The sequence below is a fragment of the Botryllus schlosseri genome, chromosome 5 (genome assembly GCF_051294905.1).
Source record: "Botryllus schlosseri isolate E-star chromosome 5, Bs_hap1, whole genome shotgun sequence".
Classification (NCBI taxonomy): Eukaryota; Metazoa; Chordata; class Ascidiacea; order Stolidobranchia; family Styelidae; genus Botryllus; species Botryllus schlosseri.
In genome coordinates, this window is record NC_137240.1 from 39,506 (window position 1) to 63,603 (window position 24,098).

A 24,098-nucleotide genomic window follows, 5' to 3' on the forward strand; every position below is an offset into this window, starting at 1 on the left:
AGTTTAATTGAAATCAAGTTCATTTAATATACCCACTAAAAAAGTAGCATATTCAGAATGAATAATCCGATACCCTATTTCAACGTGTTCAAGCGGGCGGCCGTTATTGAAAATGGTCCTGGAGCTTCAGCCGATCGTATTAAACTCTCAAAGACGGGGGATTTCGTCGACGCGACGCTTAAAGAGGCGCAAAAGTTTAATTGAAATTAAGTTCATTTATTATACCCCCTAAAATGTAGCATATTCAGAATGAATAATCCGATGCCCTATTTCAACGTGTTCAAGCGGGCGGTCGGTATTGAAAATGGTCCTGGAGCTTCAGCCGATCGTAATAAACTCTCAAAGACGGGGGATTTCGTCGACGCGACGCTTAAAGAGGCGCAAAAGTTTAATTGAAATCAAGTTCATTTATTATACCCCCTAAAATGTAGCATATTCAGAATGAATAATCCGATGCCCTATTTCAACGTGTTCAAGCGGGCGGTTGGTATTGAAAATGGTCCTGGAGCTTCAGCCGATCGTAATAAACTCTCAAAGACGGGGGATTTCGTCGACGCGACGCTTAAAGAGGCGCAAAAGTTTAATTGAAATCAAGTTCATTTATTATACCCCCTAAAAAAGTAGCATATTCAGAATGAATAATCCGATACCCTATTTCAACGTGTTCAAGCGGGCGGTCGTTATTGAAAATGGTCCTGGAGCTTCAGCCGATCGTATTAAACTCTCAAAGACGGGGGATTTCGTCGACGCGACGCTTAAAGAGGCGCAAAAGTTTAATTGAAATCAAGTTCATTTATTATACCCCCTAAAAAAGTAGCATATTCAGAATGAATAATCCGATACCCTATTTCAACGTGTTCAAGCGGGCGGTCGTTATTTAAAATGGTCCTGGAGCTTCAGCCGATCGTATTAAACTCTCAAAGACGGGGGATTTCGTCGACGCGACGCTTAAAGAGGCGCAAAAGTTTAATTGAAATCAAGTTCATTTATTATACCCCCTAAAAAAGTAGCATATTCAGAATGAATAATCCGATACCATATTTCAACGTGTTCAAGCGGGCGGTCGTTATTGAAAATGGTCCTGGAGCTTCAGCCGATCGTATTAAACTCTCAAAGACGGGGGATTTCGTCGACGCGACGCTTAAAGAGGCGCAAAAGTTTAATTGAAATCAAGTTCATTTGTTATACCCCCTAAAAAAGTAGCATATTCAGAATGAATAATCCGATACCCTATTTCAACGTGTTCAAGCGGGCGGTCGTTATTGAAAATGGTCCTGGAGCTTCAGCCGATCGTATTAAACTCTCAAAGACGGGGGATTTCGTCGACGCAACGCTTAAAGAGGCGCAAAAGTTTAATTGAAATCAAGTTCATTAAATATACCCCCTAAAAAAGTAGCATATTCAGAATGAATAATCCGATACCCTATTTCAACGTGTTCAAGCGGGCGGTCGTTATTGAAAATGGTCCTGGAGCTTCAGCCGATCGTATTAAACTCTCAAAGACGGGGGATTTCGTCGACGCGACGCTTAAAGAGGCGCAAAAGTTTAATTGAAATCAAGTTCATTTATTATACCCCCTAAAAAAGTAGCATATTCAGAATGAATAATCCGATACCCTATTTCAACGTGTTCAAGCGGGCGGTCGTTATTGAAAATGGTCCTGGAGCTTCAGCCGATCGAATTAAACTCTCAAAGACGGGGGATTTCGTCGACGCGACGCTTAAAGAGGCGCAAAAGTTTAATTGAAATCAAGTTCATTTATTATACCTCCCAAAAAAGTAGCATATTCAGAATGAATCATGCGATACCCTATTTCAACGTGTTCAAGCGGGCGGTCGTTATTGAAAATGGTCCTGGAGCTTCAGCCGATCGTATTAAACTCTCAAAGACGGGGGATTTCGTCGACGCGACGCTTAAAGAGGCGCAAAAGTTTAATTGAAATCAAGTTCATTTATTATACCCCCCAAAAAAGTAGCATATTCAGAATGAATCATCCGATACCCTATTTCAATGTGTTCAAGCGGGCGGTCGTTATTGAAAATGGTCCTGGAGCTTCAGCCGATCGTATTAAACTCTCAAAGACGGGGGATTTCGTCGACGCGACGCTTAAAGAGGCGCAAAAGTTTAATTGAAATCAAGTTCATTTATTATACCCCCTAAAAAAGTAGCATATTCAGGATGAATAATCCGATACCCTATTTCAACGTGTTCAAGCGGGCGGTCGTTATTGAAAATGGTCCTGGAGCTTCAGCCGATCGTATTAAACTCTCAAAGACGGGGGATTTCGTCGACGCGACGCTTAAAGAGGCGCAAAAGTTTAATTGAAATCAAGTTCATTTATTATACCCCCTAAAAAAGTAGCATATTCAGAATGAATAATCCGATACCCTATTTCAACGTGTTCAAGCGGGCGGTCGTTATTGAAAATGGTCCTGGAGCTTCAGCCGATCGTATTAAACTCTCAAAGACGGGGGATTTCGTCGACGCGACGCTTAAAGAGGCGCAAAAGTTTAATTGAAATCAAGTTCATTTATTATACCCCCTAAAAAAGTAGCATATTCAGAATGAATAATCCGATACCCTATTTCAACGTGTTCAAGCGGGCGGTCGTTATTGAAAATGGTCCTGGAGCTTCAGCCGATCGTATTAAACTCTCAAAGACGGGGGATTTCGTCGACGCGACGCTTAAAGAGGCGCAAAAGTTTAATTGAAATCAAGTTCATTTATTATACCCCCTAAAAAAGTAGCATATTCAGAATGAATAATCCGATACCCTATTTCAACGTGTTCAAGCGGGCGGTCGTTATTGAAAATGGTCCTGGAGCTTCAGCCGATCGTATTAAACTCTCAAAGACGGGGGATTTCGTCGACGCGACGCTTAAAGAGGCGCAAAAGTTTATTTGAAATCAAGTTCATTTATTATACCCCATAAAAAAGTAGCATATTCAGAATGAATAATCCGATACCCTATTTCAACGTGTTCAAGCGGGCGGTCGTTATTGAAAATGGTCCTGGAGCTTCAGCCGATCGTATTAAACTCTCAAAGACGGGGGATTTCGTCGACGCGACGCTTAAAGAGGCGCAAAAGTTTAATTGAAATCAAGTTCATTTGTTATACCCCCTAAAAATGTAGCATATTCAGAATGAATAATCCGATACCCTATTTCAACGTGTTCAAGCGGGCGGTCGTTATTGAAAATGGTCCTGGAGCTTCAGCCGATCGTATTAAACTCTCAAAGACGGGGGATTTCGTCGACCCGGTCGACGCAACGCTTAAAGAGGCGCAAAAGTTTAATTGAAATCAAGTTCATTAAATATACCCCCTAAAAAAGTAGCATATTCAGAATGAATAATCCGATACCCTATTTCAACGTGTTCAAGCGGGCGGCCGTTATTGAAAATGGTCCTGGAGCTTCAGCCGATCGTATTAAACTCTCAAAGGCGGGGGATTTCGTCGACGCGACGCTTAAAGAGGCGCAAAAGTTTAATTGAAATCAAGTTCATTTATTATACCCCCTAAAATGTAGCATATTCAGAATGAATAATCCGATGCCCTATTTCAACGTGTTCAAGCGGGCGGCCGTTATTGAAAATGGTCCTGGAGCTTCAGCCGATCGTATTAAACTCTCAAAGACGGGGGATTTCGTCGACGCGACGCTTAAAGAGGCGCAAAAGTTTAATTGAAATCAAGTTCATTTATTATACCCCCTAAAAAAGTAGCATATTCAGAATGAATAATCCGATACCCTATTTCAACGTGTTCAAGCGGGCGGTCGTTATTGAAAATGGTCCTGGAGCTTCAGCCGATCGTATTAAACTCTCAAAGACGGGGGATTTCGTCGACGCGACGCCTAAAGAGGCGCAAAAGTTTAATTGAAATCAAGTTCATTTGTTATACCCCCTAAAAAAGTAGCATATTCAGAATGAATAATCCGATACCCTATTTCAACGTGTTCAAGCGGGCGGTCGTTATTGAAAATGGTCCTGGAGCTTCAGCCGATCGTATTAAACTCTCAAAGACGGGGGATTTCGTCGACGCGACGCTTAAAGAGGCGCAAAAGTTTAATTGAAATCAAGTTCATTTAATATACCCACTAAAAAAGTAGCATATTCAGAATGAATAATCCGATACCCTATTTCAACGTGTTCAAGCGGGCGGCCGTTATTGAAAATGGTCCTGGAGCTTCAGCCGATCGTATTAAACTCTCAAAGACGGGGGATTTCGTCGACGCGACGCTTAAAGAGGCGCAAAAGTTTAATTGAAATTAAGTTCATTTATTATACCCCCTAAAATGTAGCATATTCAGAATGAATAATCCGATGCCCTATTTCAACGTGTTCAAGCGGGCGGTCGTTATTGAAAATGGTCCTGGAGCTTCAGCCGATCGTATTAAACTCTCAAAGACGGGGGATTTCGTCGACGCGACGCTTAAAGAGGCGCAAAAGTTTAATTGAAATCAAGTTCATTTATTATACCCCCTAAAAAAGTAGCATATTCAGAATGAATAATCCGATACCCTATTTCAACGTGTTCAAGCGGGCGGTCGTTATTTAAAATGGTCCTGGAGCTTCAGCCGATCGTATTAAACTCTCAAAGACGGGGGATTTCGTCGACGCGACGCTTAAAGAGGCGCAAAAGTTTAATTGAAATCAAGTTCATTTATTATACCCCCTAAAAAAGTAGCATATTCAGAATGAATAATCCGATACCCTATTTCAACGTGTTCAAGCGGGCGGTCGTTATTGAAAATGGTCCTGGAGCTTCAGCCGATCGTATTAAACTCTCAAAGACGGGGGATTTCGTCGACGCGACGCTTAAAGAGGCGCAAAAGTTTAATTGAAATCAAGTTCATTTGTTATACCCCCTAAAAAAGTAGCATATTCAGAATGAATAATCCGATACCCTATTTCAACGTGTTCAAGCGGGCGGTCGTTATTGAAAATGGTCCTGGAGCTTCAGCCGATCGTATTAAACTCTCAAAGACGGGGGATTTCGTCGACGCAACGCTTAAAGAGGCGCAAAAGTTTAATTGAAATCAAGTTCATTAAATATACCCCCTAAAAAAGTAGCATATTCAGAATGAATAATCCGATACCCTATTTCAACGTGTTCAAGCGGGCGGTCGTTATTGAAAATGGTCCTGGAGCTTCAGCCGATCGTATTAAACTCTCAAAGACGGGGGATTTCGTCGACGCGACGCTTAAAGAGGCGCAAAAGTTTAATTGAAATCAAGTTCATTTATTATACCCCGTAAAAAAGTAGCATATTCAGAATGAATAATCCGATACCCTATTTCAACGTGTTCAAGCGGGCGGTCGTTATTGAAAATGGTCCTGGAGCTTCAGCCGATCGAATTAAACTCTCAAAGACGGGGGATTTCGTCGACGCGACGCTTAAAGAGGCGCAAAAGTTTAATTGAAATCAAGTTCATTTATTATACCTCCCAAAAAAGTAGCATATTCAGAGTGAATCATCCGATACCCTATTTCAACGTGTTCAAGCGGGCGGTCGTTATTGAAAATGGTCCTGGAGCTTCAGCCGATCGTATTAAACTCTCAAAGACGGGGGATTTCGTCGACGCGACGCTTAAAGAGGCGCAAAAGTTTAATTGAAATCAAGTTCATTTATTATACCCCCTAAAAAAGTAGCATATTCAGAATGAATCATCCGATACCCTATTTCAACGTGTTCAAGCGGGCGGCCGTTATTGAAAATGGTCCTGGAGCTTCAGCCGATCGTATTAAACTCTCAAAGACGGGGGATTTCGTCGACGCGACGCTTAAAGAGGCGCAAAAGTTTAATTGAAATCAAGTTCATTTATTATACCCCCTAAAATGTAGCATATTCAGAATGAATAATCCGATGCCCTATTTCAACGTGTTCAAGCGGGCGGCCGTTATTGAAAATGGTCCTGGAGCTTCAGCCGATCGTATTAAACTCTCAAAGACGGGGGATTTCGTCGACGCGACGCTTAAAGAGCCGCAAAAGTTTAATTGAAATCAAGTTCATTTATTATACCCCCTAAAAAAGTAGCATATTCAGAATGAATAATCCGATACCCTATTTCAACGTGTTCAAGCGGGCGGTCGTTATTGAAAATGGTCCTGGAGCTTCAGCCGATCGTATTAAACTCTCAAAGACGGGGGATTTCGTCGACGCGACGCCTAAAGAGGCGCAAAAGTTTAATTGAAATCAAGTTCATTTGTTATACCCCCTAAAAAAGTAGCATATTCAGAATGAATAATCCGATACCCTATTTCAACGTGTTCAAGCGGGCGGTCGTTATTGAAAATGGTCCTGGAGCTTCAGCCGATCGTATTAAACTCTCAAAGACGGGGGATTTCGTCGACGCGACGCTTAAAGAGGCGCAAAAGTTTAATTGAAATCAAGTTCATTTAATATACCCACTAAAAAAGTAGCATATTCAGAATGAATAATCCGATACCCTATTTCAACGTGTTCAAGCGGGCGGCCGTTATTGAAAATGGTCCTGGAGCTTCAGCCGATCGTATTAAACTCTCAAAGACGGGGGATTTCGTCGACGCGACGCTTAAAGAGGCGCAAAAGTTTAATTGAAATTAAGTTCATTTATTATACCCCCTAAAATGTAGCATATTCAGAATGAATAATCCGATGCCCTATTTCAACGTGTTCAAGCGGGCGGTCGGTATTGAAAATGGTCCTGGAGCTTCAGCCGATCGTAATAAACTCTCAAAGACGGGGGATTTCGTCGACGCGACGCTTAAAGAGGCGCAAAAGTTTAATTGAAATCAAGTTCATTTATTATACCCCCTAAAATGTAGCATATTCAGAATGAATAATCCGATGCCCTATTTCAACGTGTTCAAGCGGGCGGTTGGTATTGAAAATGGTCCTGGAGCTTCAGCCGATCGTAATAAACTCTCAAAGACGGGGGATTTCGTCGACGCGACGCTTAAAGAGGCGCAAAAGTTTAATTGAAATCAAGTTCATTTATTATACCCCCTAAAAAAGTAGCATATTCAGAATGAATAATCCGATACCCTATTTCAACGTGTTCAAGCGGGCGGTCGTTATTGAAAATGGTCCTGGAGCTTCAGCCGATCGTATTAAACTCTCAAAGACGGGGGATTTCGTCGACGCGACGCTTAAATAGCCGCAAAAGTTTAATTGAAATCAAGTTCATTTATTATACCCCCTAAAAAAGTAGCATATTCAGAATGAATAATCCGATACCCTATTTCAACGTGTTCAAGCGGGCGGTCGTTATTTAAAATGGTCCTGGAGCTTCAGCCGATCGTATTAAACTCTCAAAGACGGGGGATTTCGTCGACGCGACGCTTAAAGAGGCGCAAAAGTTTAATTGAAATCAAGTTCATTTATTATACCCCCTAAAAAAGTAGCATATTCAGAATGAATAATCCGATACCCTATTTCAACGTGTTCAAGCGGGCGGTCGTTATTGAAAATGGTCCTGGAGCTTCAGCCGATCGTATTAAACTCTCAAAGACGGGGGATTTCGTCGACGCGACGCTTAAAGAGGCGCAAAAGTTTAATTGAAATCAAGTTCATTTGTTATACCCCCTAAAAAAGTAGCATATTCAGAATGAATAATCCGATACCCTATTTCAACGTGTTCAAGCGGGCGGTCGTTATTGAAAATGGTCCTGGAGCTTCAGCCGATCGTATTAAACTCTCAAAGACGGGGGATTTCGTCGACGCAACGCTTAAAGAGGCGCAAAAGTTTAATTGAAATCAAGTTCAATAAATATACCCCCTAAAAAAGTAGCATATTCAGAATGAATAATCCGATACCCTATTTCAACGTGTTCAAGCGGGCGGCCGTTATTGAAAATGGTCCTGGAGCTTCAGCCGATCGTATTAAACTCTCAAAGACGGGGGATTTCGTCGACGCGACGCTTAAAGAGGCGCAAAAGTTTAATTGAAATCAAGTTCATTTATTATACCCCCTAAAATGTAGCATATTCAGAATGAATAATCCGATGCCCTATTTCAACGTGTTCAAGCGGGCGGCCGTTATTGAAAATGGTCCTGGAGCTTCAGCCGATCGTATTAAACTCTCAAAGACGGGGGATTTCGTCGACGCGACGCTTAAAGAGCCGCAAAAGTTTAATTGAAATCAAGTTCATTTATTATACCCCCTAAAAAAGTAGCATATTCAGAATGAATAATCCGATACCCTATTTCAACGTGTTCAAGCGGGCGGTCGTTATTGAAAATGGTCCTGGAGCTTCAGCCGATCGTATTAAACTCTCAAAGACGGGGGATTTCGTCGACGCGACGCCTAAAGAGGCGCAAAAGTTTAATTGAAATCAAGTTCATTTGTTATACCCCCTAAAAAAGTAGCATATTCAGAATGAATAATCCGATACCCTATTTCAACGTGTTCAGGCGGGCGGTCGTTATTGAAAATGGTCCTGGAGCTTCAGCCGATCGTATTAAACTCTCAAAGACGGGGGATTTCGTCGACGCGACGCTTAAAGAGGCGCAAAAGTTTAATTGAAATCAAGTTCATTTAATATACCCACTAAAAAAGTAGCATATTCAGAATGAATAATCCGATACCCTATTTCAACGTGTTCAAGCGGGCGGCCGTTATTGAAAATGGTCCTGGAGCTTCAGCCGATCGTATTAAACTCTCAAAGACGGGGGATTTCGTCGACGCGACGCTTAAAGAGGCGCAAAAGTTTGATTGAAATTAAGTTCATTTATTATACCCCCTAAAATGTAGCATATTCAGAATGAATAATCCGATGCCCTATTTCAACGTGTTCAAGCGGGCGGTCGTTATTGAAAATGGTCCTGGAGCTTCAGCCGATCGTATTAAACTCTCAAAGACGGGGTATTTCGTCGACGCGACGCTTAAAGAGGCGCAAAAGTTTAATTGAAATCAAGTTCATTTAATATACCCACTAAAAAAGTAGCATATTCAGAATGAATAATCCGATACCCTATTTCAACGTGTTCAAGCGGGCGGCCGTTATTGAAAATGGTCCTGGAGCTTCAGCCGATCGTATTAAACTCTCAAAGACGGGGGATTTCGTCGACGCGACGCTTAAAGAGGCGCAAAAGTTTAATTGAAATTAAGTTCATTTATTATACCCCCTAAAATGTAGCATATTCAGAATGAATAATCCGATGCCCTATTTCAACGTGTTCAAGCGGGCGGTCGGTATTGAAAATGGTCCTGGAGCTTCAGCCGATCGTAATAAACTCTCAAAGACGGGGGATTTCGTCGACGCGACGCTTAAAGAGGCGCAAAAGTTTAATTGAAATCAAGTTCATTTATTATACCCCCTAAAATGTAGCATATTCAGAATGAATAATCCGATGCCCTATTTCAACGTGTTCAAGCGGGCGGTTGGTATTGAAAATGGTTCTGGAGCTTCAGCCGATCGTAATAAACTCTCAAAGACGGGGGATTTCGTCGACGCGACGCTTAAAGAGGCGCAAAAGTTTAATTGAAATCAAGTTCATTTATTATACCCCCTAAAAAAGTAGCATATTCAGAATGAATAATCCGATACCCTATTTCAACGTGTTCAAGCGGGCGGTCGTTATTGAAAATGGTCCTGGAGCTTCAGCCGATCGTATTAAACTATCAAAGACGGGGGATTTCGTCGACGCGACGCTTAAAGAGGCGCAAAAGTTTAATTGAAATCAAGTTCATTTATTATACCCCCTAAAAAAGTAGCATATTCAGAATGAATAATCCGATACCCTATTTCAACGTGTTCAAGCGGGCGGTCGTTATTTAAAATGGTCCTGGAGCTTCAGCCGATCGTATTAAACTCTCAAAGACGGGGGATTTCGTCGACGCGACGCTTAAAGAGGCGCAAAAGTTTAATTGAAATCAAGTTCATTTATTATACCCCCTAAAAAAGTAGCATATTCAGAATGAATAATCCGATACCCTATTTCAACGTGTTCAAGCGGGCGGTCGTTATTGAAAATGGTCCTGGAGCTTCAGCCGATCGTATTAAACTCTCAAAGACGGGGGATTTCGTCGACGCGACGCTTAAAGAGGCGCAAAAGTTTAATTGAAATCAAGTTCATTTGTTATACCCCCTAAAAAAGTAGCATATTCAGAATGAATAATCCGATACCCTATTTCAACGTGTTCAAGCGGGCGGTCGTTATTGAAAATGGTCCTGGAGCTTCAGCCGATCGTATTAAACTCTCAAAGACGGGGGATTTCGTCGACGCAACGCTTAAAGAGGCGCAAAAGTTTAATTGAAATCAAGTTCATTAAATATACCCCCTAAAAAAGTAGCATATTCAGAATGAATAATCCGATACCCTATTTCAACGTGTTCAAGCGGGCGGCCGTTATTGAAAATGGTCCTGGAGCTTCAGCCGATCGTATTAAACTCTCAAAGACGGGGGATTTCGTCGACGCGACGCCTAAAGAGGCGCAAAAGTTTAATTGAAATCAAGTTCATTTGTTATACCCCCTAAAAAAGTAGCATATTCAGAATGAATAATCCGATACCCTATTTCAACGTGTTCAAGCGGGCGGTCGTTATTGAAAATGGTCCTGGAGCTTCAGCCGATCGTATTAAACTCTCAAAGACGGGGGATTTCGTCGACGCGACGCTTAAAGAGGCGCAAAAGTTTAATTGAAATCAAGTTCATTTAATATACCCACTAAAAAAGTAGCATATTCAGAATGAATAATCCGATACCCTATTTCAACGTGTTCAAGCGGGCGGCCGTTATTGAAAATGGTCCTGGAGCTTCAGCCGATCGTATTAAACTCTCAAAGACGGGGGATTTCGTCGACGCGACGCTTAAAGAGGCGCAAAAGTTTAATTGAAATTAAGTTCATTTATTATACCCCCTAAAATGTAGCATATTCAGAATGAATAATCCGATGCCCTATTTCAACGTGTTCAAGCGGGCGGTCGGTATTGAAAATGGTCCTGGAGCTTCAGCCGATCGTAATAAACTCTCAAAGACGGGGGATTTCGTCGACGCGACGCTTAAAGAGGCGCAAAAGTTTAATTGAAATCAAGTTCATTTATTATACCCCCTAAAATGTAGCATATTCAGAATGAATAATCCGATGCCCTATTTCAACGTGTTCAAGCGGGCGGTTGGTATTGAAAATGGTCCTGGAGCTTCAGCCGATCGTAATAAACTCTCAAAGACGGGGGATTTCGTCGACGCGACGCTTAAAGAGGCGCAAAAGTTTAATTGAAATCAAGTTCATTTATTATACCCCCTAAAAAAGTAGCATATTCAGAATGAATAATCCGATACCCTATTTCAACGTGTTCAAGCGGGCGGTCGTTATTGAAAATGGTCCTGGAGCTTCAGCCGATCGTATTAAACTCTCAAAGACGGGGGATTTCGTCGACGCGACGCTTAAAGAGGCGCAAAAGTTTAATTGAAATCAAGTTCATTTATTATACCCCCTAAAAAAGTAGCATATTCAGAATGAATAATCCGATACCCTATTTCAACGTGTTCAAGCGGGCGGTCGTTATTTAAAATGGTCCTGGAGCTTCAGCCGATCGTATTAAACTCTCAAAGACGGGGGATTTCGTCGACGCGACGCTTAAAGAGGCGCAAAAGTTTAATTGAAATCAAGTTCATTTATTATACCCCCTAAAAAAGTAGCATATTCAGAATGAATAATCCGATACCCTATTTCAACGTGTTCAAGCGGGCGGTCGTTATTGAAAATGGTCCTGGAGCTTCAGCCGATCGTATTAAACTCTCAAAGACGGGGGATTTCGTCGACGCGACGCTTAAAGAGGCGCAAAAGTTTAATTGAAATCAAGTTCATTTGTTATACCCCCTAAAAAAGTAGCATATTCAGAATGAATAATCCGATACCCTATTTCAACGTGTTCAAGCGGGCGGTCGTTATTGAAAATGGTCCTGGAGCTTCAGCCGATCGTATTAAACTCTCAAAGACGGGGGATTTCGTCGACGCAACGCTTAAAGAGGCGCAAAAGTTTAATTGAAATCAAGTTCATTAAATATACCCCCTAAAAAAGTAGCATATTCAGAATGAATAATCCGATACCCTATTTCAACGTGTTCAAGCGGGCGGCCGTTATTGAAAATGGTCCTGGAGCTTCAGCCGATCGTATTAAACTCTCAAAGACGGGGGATTTCGTCGACGCGACGCTTAAAGAGGCGCAAAAGTTTAATTGAAATCAAGTTCATTTATTATACCCCCTAAAATGTAGCATATTCAGAATGAATAATCCGATGCCCTATTTCAACGTGTTCAAGCGGGCGGCCGTTATTGAAAATGGTCCTGGAGCTTCAGCCGATCGTATTAAACTCTCAAAGACGGGGGATTTCGTCGACGCGACGCTTAAAGAGCCGCAAAAGTTTAATTGAAATCAAGTTCATTTATTATACCCCCTAAAAAAGTAGCATATTCAGAATGAATAATCCGATACCCTATTTCAACGTGTTCAAGCGGGCGGTCGTTATTGAAAATGGTCCTGGAGCTTCAGCCGATCGTATTAAACTCTCAAAGACGGGGGATTTCGTCGACGCGACGCCTAAAGAGGCGCAAAAGTTTAATTGAAATCAAGTTCATTTGTTATACCCCCTAAAAAAGTAGCATATTCAGAATGAATAATCCGATACCCTATTTCAACGTGTTCAGGCGGGCGGTCGTTATTGAAAATGGTCCTGGAGCTTCAGCCGATCGTATTAAACTCTCAAAGACGGGGGATTTCGTCGACGCGACGCTTAAAGAGGCGCAAAAGTTTAATTGAAATCAAGTTCATTTAATATACCCACTAAAAAAGTAGCATATTCAGAATGAATAATCCGATACCCTATTTCAACGTGTTCAAGCGGGCGGCCGTTATTGAAAATGGTCCTGGAGCTTCAGCCGATCGTATTAAACTCTCAAAGACGGGGGATTTCGTCGACGCGACGCTTAAAGAGGCGCAAAAGTTTAATTGAAATTAAGTTCATTTATTATACCCCCTAAAATGTAGCATATTCAGAATGAATAATCCGATGCCCTATTTCAACGTGTTCAAGCGGGCGGTCGTTATTGAAAATGGTCCTGGAGCTTCAGCCGATCGTATTAAACTCTCAAAGACGGGGGATTTCGTCGACGCGACGCTTAAAGAGGCGCAAAAGTTTAATTGAAATCAAGTTCATTTAATATACCCACTAAAAAAGTAGCATATTCAGAATGAATAATCCGATACCCTATTTCAACGTGTTCAAGCGGGCGGCCGTTATTGAAAATGGTCCTGGAGCTTCAGCCGATCGTATTAAACTCTCAAAGACGGGGGATTTCGTCGACGCGACGCTTAAAGAGGCGCAAAAGTTTAATTGAAATTAAGTTCATTTATTATACCCCCTAAAATGTAGCATATTCAGAATGAATAATCCGATGCCCTATTTCAACGTGTTCAAGCGGGCGGTCGGTATTGAAAATGGTCCTGGAGCTTCAGCCGATCGTAATAAACTCTCAAAGACGGGGGATTTCGTCGACGCGACGCTTAAAGAGGCGCAAAAGTTTAATTGAAATCAAGTTCATTTATTATACCCCCTAAAATGTAGCATATTCAGAATGAATAATCCGATGCCCTATTTCAACGTGTTCAAGCGGGCGGTTGGTATTGAAAATGGTCCTGGAGCTTCAGCCGATCGTAATAAACTCTCAAAGACGGGGGATTTCGTCGACGCGACGCTTAAAGAGGCGCAAAAGTTTAATTGAAATCAAGTTCATTTATTATACCCCCTAAAAAAGTAGCATATTCAGAATGAATAATCCGATACCCTATTTCAACGTGTTCAAGCGGGCGGTCGTTATTGAAAATGGTCCTGGAGCTTCAGCAGATCGTATTAAACTATCAAAGACGGGGGATTTCGTCGACGCGACGCTTAAAGAGGCGCAAAAGTTTAATTGAAATCAAGTTCATTTATTATACCCCCTAAAAAAGTAGCATATTCAGAATGAATAATCCGATACCCTATTTCAACGTGTTCAAGCGGGCGGTCGTTATTTAAAATGGTCCTGGAGCTTCAGCCGATCGTATTAAACTCTCAAAGACGGGGGATTTCGTCGACGCGACGCTTAAAGAGGCGCAAAAGTTTAATTGAAATCAAGTTCATTTATTATACCCCCTAAAAAAGTAGCATATTCAGAATGAATAATCCGATACCCTATTTCAACGTGTTCAAGCGGGCGGTCGTTATTGAAAATGGTCCTGGAGCTTCAGCCGATCGTATTAAACTCTCAAAGACGGCGGATTTCGTCGACGCGACGCTTAAAGAGGCGCAAAAGTTTAATTGAAATCAAGTTCATTTGTTATACCCCCTAAAAAAGTAGCATATTCAGAATGAATAATCCGATACCCTATTTCAACGTGTTCAAGCGGGCGGTCGTTATTGAAAATGGTCCTGGAGCTTCAGCCGATCGTATTAAACTCTCAAAGACGGGGGATTTCGTCGACGCAACGCTTAAAGAGGCGCAAAAGTTTAATTGAAATCAAGTTCATTAAATATACCCCCTAAAAAAGTAGCATATTCAGAATGAATAATCCGATACCCTATTTCAACGTGTTCAAGCGGGCGGCCGTTATTGAAAATGGTCCTGGAGCTTCAGCCGATCGTATTAAACTCTCAAAGACGGGGGATTTCGTCGACGCGACGCCTAAAGAGGCGCAAAAGTTTAATTGAAATCAAGTTCATTTGTTATACCCCCTAAAAAAGTAGCATATTCAGAATGAATAATCCGATACCCTATTTCAACGTGTTCAAGCGGGCGGTCGTTATTGAAAATGGTCCTGGAGCTTCAGCCGATCGTATTAAACTCTCAAAGACGGGGGATTTCGTCGACGCGACGCTTAAAGAGGCGCAAAAGTTTAATTGAAATCAAGTTCATTTGTTATACCCCCTAAAAAAGTAGCATATTCAGAATGAATAATCCGATACCCTATTTCAACGTGTTCAAGCGGGCGGTCGTTATTGAAAATGGTCCTGGAGCTTCAGCCGATCGTATTAAACTCTCAAAGACGGGGGATTTCGTCGACGCAACGCTTAAAGAGGCGCAAAAGTTTAATTGAAATCAAGTTCATTAAATATACCCACTACAAAAGTAGCATATTCAGAATGAATAATCCGATACCCTATTTCAACGTGTTCAAGCGGGCGGTTGGTATTGAAAATGGTCCTGGAGCTTCAGCCGATCGTAATAAACTCTCAAAGACGGGGGATTTCGTCGACGCGACGCTTAAAGAGGCGCAAAAGTTTAATTGAAATCAAGTTCATTTATTATACCCCCTAAAAAAGTAGCATATTCAGAATGAATAATCCGATACCCTATTTCAACGTGTTCAAGCGGGCGGTCGTTATTGAAAATGGTCCTGGAGCTTCAGCCGATCGTATTAAACTATCAAAGACGGGGGATTTCGTCGACGCGACGCTTAAAGAGGCGCAAAAGTTTAATTGAAATCAAGTTCATTTATGATACCCCCTAAAAAAGTAGCATATTCAGAATGAATAATCCGATACCCTATTTCAACGTGTTCAAGCGGGCGGTCGTTATTTAAAATGGTCCTGGAGCTTCAGCCGATCGTATTAAACTCTCAAAGACGGGGGATTTCGTCGACGCGACGCTTAAAGAGGCGCAAAAGTTTAATTGAAATCAAGTTCATTTATTATACCCCCTAAAAAAGTAGCATATTCAGAATGAATAATCCGATACCCTATTTCAACGTGTTCAAGCGGGCGGTCGTTATTGAAAATGGTCCTGGAGCTTCAGCCGATCGTATTAAACTCTCAAAGACGGGGGATTTCGTCGACGCGACGCTTAAAGAGGCGCAAAAGTTTAATTGAAATCAAGTTCATTTGTTATACCCCCTAAAAAAGTAGCATATTCAGAATGAATAATCCGATACCCTATTTCAACGTGTTCAAGCGGGCGGTCGTTATTGAAAATGGTCCTGGAGCTTCAGCCGATCGTATTAAACTCTCAAAGACGGGGGATTTCGTCGACGCAACGCTTAAAGAGGCGCAAAAGTTTAATTGAAATCAAGTTCATTAAATATACCCCCTAAAAAAGTAGCATATTCAGAATGAATAATCCGATACCCTATTTCAACGTGTTCAAGCGGGCGGCCGTTATTGAAAATGGTCCTGGAGCTTCAGCCGATCGTATTAAACTCTCAAAGACGGGGGATTTCGTCGACGCGACGCTTAAAGAGGCGCAAAAGTTTAATTGAAATCAAGTTCATTTATTATACCCCCTAAAATGTAGCATATTCAGAATGAATAATCCGATGCCCTATTTCAACGTGTTCAAGCGGGCGGCCGTTATTGAAAATGGTCCTGGAGCTTCAGCCGATCGTATTAAACTCTCAAAGACGGGGGATTTCGTCGACGCGACGCTTAAAGAGCCGCAAAAGTTTAATTGAAATCAAGTTCATTTATTATACCCCCTAAAAAAGTAGCATATTCAGAATGAATAATCCGATACCCTATTTCAACGTGTTCAAGCGGGCGGTCGTTATTGAAAATGGTCCTGGAGCTTCAGCCGATCGTATTAAACTCTCAAAGACGGGGGATTTCGTCGACGCGACGCCTAAAGAGGCGCAAAAGTTTAATTGAAATCAAGTTCATTTGTTATACCCCCTAAAAAAGTAGCATATTCAGAATGAATAATCCGATACCCTATTTCAACGTGTTCAAGCGGGCGGTCGTTATTGAAAATGGTCCTGGAGCTTCAGCCGATCGTATTAAACTCTCAAAGACGGGGGATTTCGTCGACGCGACGCTTAAAGAGGCGCAAAAGTTTAATTGAAATCAAGTTCATTTATTATACCCCCTAAAAAAGTAGCATATTCAGAATGAATAATCCGATACCCTATTTCAACGTGTTCAAGCGGGCGGTCGTTATTGAAAATGGTCCTGGAGCTTCAGCCGATCGTATTAAACTCTCAAAGACGGGGGATTTCGTCGACGCGACGCTTAAAGAGGCGCAAAAGTTTAATTGAAATCAAGTTCATTTGTTATACCCCCTAAAAAAGTAGCATATTCAGAATGAATAATCCGATACCCTATTTCAACGTGTTCAAGCGGGCGGTCGTTATTGAAAATGGTCCTGGAGCTTCAGCCGATCGTATTAAACTCTCAAAGACGGGGGATTTCGTCGACGCAACGCTTAAAGAGGCGCAAAAGTTTAATTGAAATCAAGTTCATTAAATATACCCCCTAAAAAAGTAGCATATTCAGAATGAATAATCCGATACCCTATTTCAACGTGTTCAAGCGGGCGGCCGTTATTGAAAATGGTCCTGGAGCTTCAGCCGATCGTATTAAACTCTCAAAGACGGGGGATTTCGTCGACGCGACGCTTAAAGAGGCGCAAAAGTTTAATTGAAATCAAGTTCATTTATTATACCCCCTAAAATGTAGCATATTCAGAATGAATAATCCGATGCCCTATTTCAACGTGTTCAAGCGGGCGGCCGTTATTGAAAATGGTCCTGGAGCTTCAGCCGATCGTATTAAACTCTCAAAGACGGGGGATTTCGTCGACGCGACGCTTAAAGAGCCGCAAAAGTTTAATTGAAATCAAGTTCATTTATTATACCCCCTAAAAAAGTAGCATATTCAGAATGAATAATCCGATACCCTATTTCAACGTGTTCAAGCGGGCGGTCGTTATTGAAAATGGTCCTGGAGCTTCAGCCGATCGTATTAAACTCTCAAAGACGGGGGATTTCGTCGACGCGACGCCTAAAGAGGCGCAAAAGTTTAATTGAAATCAAGTTCATTTGTTATACCCCCTAAAAAAGTAGCATATTCAGAATGAATAATCCGATACCCTATTTCAACGTGTTCAAGCGGGCGGTCGTTATTGAAAATGGTCCTGGAGCTTCAGCCGATCGTATTAAACTCTCAAAGACGGGGGATTTCGTCGACGCGACGCTTAAAGAGGCGCAAAAGTTTAATTGAAATCAAGTTCATTTATTATACCCCCTAAAATGTAGCATATTCAGAATGAATAATCCGATGCCCTATTTCAACGTGTTCAAGCGGGCGGTCGGTATTGAAAATGGTCCTGGAGCTTCAGCCGATCGTAATAAACTCTCAAAGACGGGGGATTTCGTCGACGCGACGCTTAAAGAGGCGCAAAAGTTTAATTGAAATCAAGTTCATTAAATATACCCCCTAAAAAAGTAGCATATTCAGAATGAATAATCCGATACCCTATTTCAACGTGTTCAAGCGGGCGGCCGTTATTGAAAATGGTCCTGGAGCTTCAGCCGATCGTATTAAACTCTCAAAGACGGGGGATTTCGTCGACGCGACGCTTAAAGAGGCGCAAAAGTTTAATTGAAATCAAGTTCATTTGTTATACCCCCTAAAAAAGTAGCATATTCAGAATGAATAATCCGATACCCTATTTCAACGTGTTCAAGCGGGCGGCCGTTATTGAAAATGGTCCTGGAGCTTCAGCCGATCGTATTAAACTCTCAAAGACGGGGGATTTCGTCGACGCGACGCTTAAAGAGGCGCAAAAGTTTAATTGAAATCAAGTTCATTTATTATACCCCCTAAAATGTAGCATATTCAGAATGAATAATCCGATGCCCTATTTCAACGTGTTCAAGCGGGCGGTCGGTATTGAAAATGGTCCTGGAGCTTCAGCCGATCGTAATAAACTCTCAAAGACGGGGGATTTCGTCGACGCGACGCTTAAAGAGGCGCAAAAGTTTAATTGAAATCAAGTTCATTTATTATACCCCCTAAAAAAGTAGCATATTCAGAATGAATAATCCGATACCCTATTTCAACGTGTTCAAGCGGGCGGTCGTTATTGAAAATGGTCCTGGAGCTTCAGCCGATCGTATTAAACTCTCAAAGACGGGGGATTTCGTCGACGCGACGCTTAAAGAGGCGCAAAAGTTTAATTGAAATCAAGTTCATTTATTATACCCCCTAAAAAAGTAGCATATTCAGAATGAATAATCCGATACCCTATTTCAACGTGTTCAAGCGGGCGGTCGTTATTTAAAATGGTCCTGGAGCTTCAGCCGATCGTATTAAACTCTCAAAGACGGGGGATTTCGTAGACGCGACGCCTAAAGAGGCGCAAAAGTTTAATTGAAATCAAGTTCATTTAATATACCCCCTAAAAAAGTAGCATATTCAGAATGAATAATCCGATACCCTATTTCAACGTGTTCAAGCGGGCGGCCGTTATTGAAAATGGTCCTGGAGCTTCAGCCGATCGTATTAAACTCTCAAAGACGGGGGATTTCGTCGACGCGACGCTTAAAGAGGCGCAAAAGTTTAATTGAAATTAAGTTCATTTATTATACCCCCTAAAATGTAGCATATTCAGAATGAATAATCCGATGCCCTATTTCAACGTGTTCAAGCGGGCGGTCGGTATTGAAAATGGTCCTGGAGCTTCAGCCGATCGTAATAAACTCTCAAAGACGGGGGATTTCGTCGACGCGACTAGGGCTGGGCAAAATCGAGCACCAGAGTGATTCGATTCTGAATCACGTAATATGCTTCGAGTCGAGTCGAGTATTCGAGTATCACTCATTATGACGTCACGACAGAATTATTTTTTTAAATTCAAATATGTACGTTTTATGCGACCACAAAGAACATAATGAATGTTATCCATCACATTAACGATAATTTGGTATTTCTCGGCCATACCGATCACATTGCACCTGGAGATAATGCTGTGGATGGCCATGACTTCGGAAATGTACTATTTCCAGTAACGTTTGTACTTTGTACTATGTGTTTCGTATGCTACGATACGGCCAATCAAGGTTTCTGGGCTTCAATAATGAAAATTAGTATCGAAACCATAATTCTCGTTGATAAATTAACTTTCAGTGGCGAGGAGCGTATAATTCCAGTACTCGAAAAAATCGTCTTTTAATACTCGACTCGAATCATTAAAATTAGTACTCGATTCAGATTCGAGTACTCGAATCATTGTGCCCAGCCCTAGACGCGACGCTTAAAGAGGCGCAAAAGTTTAATTGAAATCAAGTTCATTAAATATACCCCCTAAAAAAGTAGCATATTCAGAATGAATAATCCGATACCCTATTTCAACGTGTTCAAGCGGGCGGCCGTTATTGAAAATGGTCCTGGAGCTTCAGCCGATCGTATTAAACTCTCAAAGACGGGGGATTTCGTCGACGCGACGCTTAAAGAGGCGCAAAAGTTTAATTGAAATCAAGTTCATTTGTTATACCCCCTAAAAAAGTAGCATATTCAGAATGAATAATCCGATACCCTATTTCAACGTGTTCAAGCGGGCGGCCGTTATTGAAAATGGTCCTGGAGCTTCAGCCGATCGTATTAAACTCTCAAAGACGGGGGATTTCGTCGACGCGACGCTTAAAGAGGCGCAAAAGTTTAATTGAAATCAAGTTCATTTATTATACCCCCTAAAATGTAGCATATTCAGAATGAATAATCCGATGCCCTATTTCAACGTGTTCAAGCGGGCGGTCGGTATTGAAAATGGTCCTGGAGCTTCAGCCGATCGTAATAAACTCTCAAAGACGGGGGATTTCGTCGACGCGACGCTTAAAGAGGCGCAAAAGTTTAATTGAAATCAAGTTCATTTATTATACCCCCTAAAAAAGTAGCATATTCAGAATGAATAATCCGATACCCTATTTCAACGTGTTCAAGCGGGCGGTCGTTATTGAAAATGGTCCTGGAGCTTCAGCCGATCGTATTAAACTCTCAAAGACGGGGGATTTCGTCGACGCGACGCTTAAAGAGGCGCAAAAGTTTAATTGAAATCAAGTTCATTTATTATACCCCCTAAAAAAGGAGCATATTCGGAATGAATAATCCGATACCCTATTTCAACGTGTTCAAGCGGGCGGTCGTTATTTAAAATGGTCCTGGAGCTTCAGCCGATCGTATTAAACTCTCAAAGACGGGGGATTTCGTCGACGCGACGCCTAAAGAGGCGCAAAAGTTTAATTGAAATCAAGTTCATTTATTATACCCCCTCAAAAAGTAGCATATTCAGAATGAATAATCCGATACCCTATTTCAACGTGTTCAAGCGGGCGGTCGTTATTGAAAATGGTCCTGGAGCTTCAGCCGATCGTATTAAACTCTCAAAGACGGGGGATTTCGTCGACGCGACGCTTAAAGAGGCGCAAAAGTTTAATTGAAATCAAGTTCATTTATTATACCCCCTAAAATGTAGCATATTCAGAATGAATAATCCGATGCCCTATTTCAACGTGTTCAAGCGGGCGGTCGGTATTGAAAATGGTCCTGGAGCTTCAGCCGATCGTAATAAACTCTCAAAGACGGGGGATTTCGTCGACGCGACGCTTAAAGAGGCGCAAAAGTTTAATTGAAATCAAGTTCATTTATTATACCCCCTAAAAAAGTAGCATATTCAGAATGAATAATCCGATACCCTATTTCAACGTGTTCAAGCGGGCGGTCGTTATTGAAAATGGTCCTGGAGCTTCAGCCGATCGTATTAAACTCTCAAAGACGGGGGATTTCGTCGACGCGACGCTTAAAGAGGCGCAAAAGTTTAATTGAAATCAAGTTCATTTATTATACCCCCTAAAAAAGTAGCATATTCAGAATGAATAATCCGATACCCTATTTCAACGTGTTCAAGCGGGCGGTCGTTATTGAAAATGGTCCTGGAGCTTCAGCCGATCGTATTAAACTCTCAAAGACGGGGGATTTCGTCGACGCGACGCTTAAAGAGGCGCAAAAGTTTAATTGAAATCAAGTTCATTTGTTATACCCCCTAAAAAAGTAGCATATTCAGAATGAATAATCCGATACCCTATTTCAACGTGTTCAAGCGGGCGGTCGTTATTGAAAATGGTCCTGGAGCTTCAGCCGATCGTATTAAACTCTCAAAGACGGGGGATTTCGTCGACGCGACGCTTAAAGAGGCGCAAAAGTTTAATTGAAATCAAGTTCATTTGATATACCCCCTAAAAAAGTAGCATATTCAGAATGAATAATCCGATACCCTATTTCAACGTGTTCAAGCGGGCGGCCGTTATTGAAAATGGTCCTGGAGCTTCAGCCGATCGTATTAAACTCTCAAAGACGGGGGATTTCGTCGACGCGACGCTTAAAGAGGCGCAAAAGTTTAATTGAAATCAAGTTCATTTGTTATACCCCCTAAAAAAGTAGCATATTCAGAATGAATAATCCGATACCCTATTTCAACGTGTTCAAGCGGGCGGTCGTTATTGAAAATGGTCCTGGAGCTTCAGCCGATCGTATTAAACTCTCAAAGACGGGGGATTTCGTCGACGCAACGCTTAAAGAGGCGCAAAAGTTTAATTGAAATCAAGTTCATTTAATATACCCCCTAAAAAAGTAGCATATTCAGAATGAATAATCCGATACCCTATTTCAACGTGTTCAAGCGGGCGGCCGTTATTGAAAATGGTCCTGGAGCTTCAGCCGATCGTATTAAACTCTCAAAGACGGGGGATTTCGTCGACGCGACGCTTAAAGAGGCGCAAAAGTTTAATTGAAATCAAGTTCATTTATTATACCCCCTAAAAAAGTAGCATATTCAGAATGAATAATCCGATACCCTATTTCAACGTGTTCAAGCGGGCGGTCGTTATTTAAAATGGTCCTGGAGCTTCAGCCGATCGTATTAAACTCTCAAAGACGGGGGATTTCGTCGACGCGACGCTTAAAGAGGCGCAAAAGTTTAATTGAAATCAAGTTCATTTATTATACCCCCTAAAAAAGTAGCATATTCAGAATGAATAATCCGATACCCTATTTCAACGTGTTCAAGCGGGCGGTCGTTATTGAAAATGGTCCTGGAGCTTCAGCCGATCGTATTAAACTCTCAAAGACGGGGGATTTCGTCGACGCGACGCCTAAAGAGGCGCAAAAGTTTAATTGAAATCAAGTTCATTTGTTAAACCCCCTAAAAAAGTAGCATATTCAGAATGAATAATCCGATACCCTATTTCAACGTGTTCAAGCGGGCGGTCGTTATTGAAAATGGTCCTGGAGCTTCAGCCGATCGTATTAAACTCTCAAAGACGGGGGATTTCGTCGACGCGACGCTTAAAGAGGCGCAAAAGTTTAATTGAAATCAAGTTCATTTAATATACCCCCTAAAAAAGTAGCATATTCAGAATGAATAATCCGATACCCTATTTCAACGTGTTCAAGCGGGCGGCCGTTATTGAAAATGGTCCTGGAGCTTCAGCCGATCGTATTAAACTCTCAAAGACGGGGGATTTCGTCGACGCGACGCTTAAAGAGGCGCAAAAGTTTAATTGAAATCAAGTTCATTTATTATACCCCCTAAAATGTAGCATATTCAGAATGAATAATCCGATGCCCTATTTCAACGTGTTCAAGCGGGCGGTTGGTATTGAAAATGGTCCTGGAGCTTCAGCCGATCGTAATAAACTCTCAAAGACGGGGGATTTCGTCGACGCGACGCTTAAAGAGGCGCAAAAGTTTAATTGAAATCAAGTTCATTTATTATACCCCCTAAAAAAGTAGCATATTCAGAATGAATAATCCGATACCCTATTTCAACGTGTTCAAGCGGGCGGTCGTTATTGAAAATGGTCCTGGAGCTTCAGCCGATCGTATTAAACTCTCAAAGACGGGGGATTTCGTCGACGCGACGCTTAAAGAGGCGCAAAAGTTTAATTGAAATCAAGTTCATTTATTATACCCCCTAAAAAAGTAGCATATTCAGAATGAATAATCCGATACCCTATTTCAACGTGTTCAAGCGGGCGGTCGTTATTTAAAATGGTCCTGGAGCTTCAGCCGATCGTATTAAACTCTCAAAGACGGGGGATTTTGTCGACGCGACGCTTAAAGAGGCGCAAAAGTTTAATTGAAATCAAGTTCATTTATTATACCCCCTAAAAAAGTAGCATATTCAGAATGAATAATCCGATACCCTATTTCAACGTGTTCAAGCGGGCGGTCGTTATTGAAAATGGTCCTGGAGCTTCAGCCGATCGTATTAAACTCTCAAAGACGGGGGATTTCGTCGACGCGACGCTTAAAGAGGCGCAAAAGTTTAATTGAAATCAAGTTCATTTGTTATACCCCCTAAAAAAGTAGC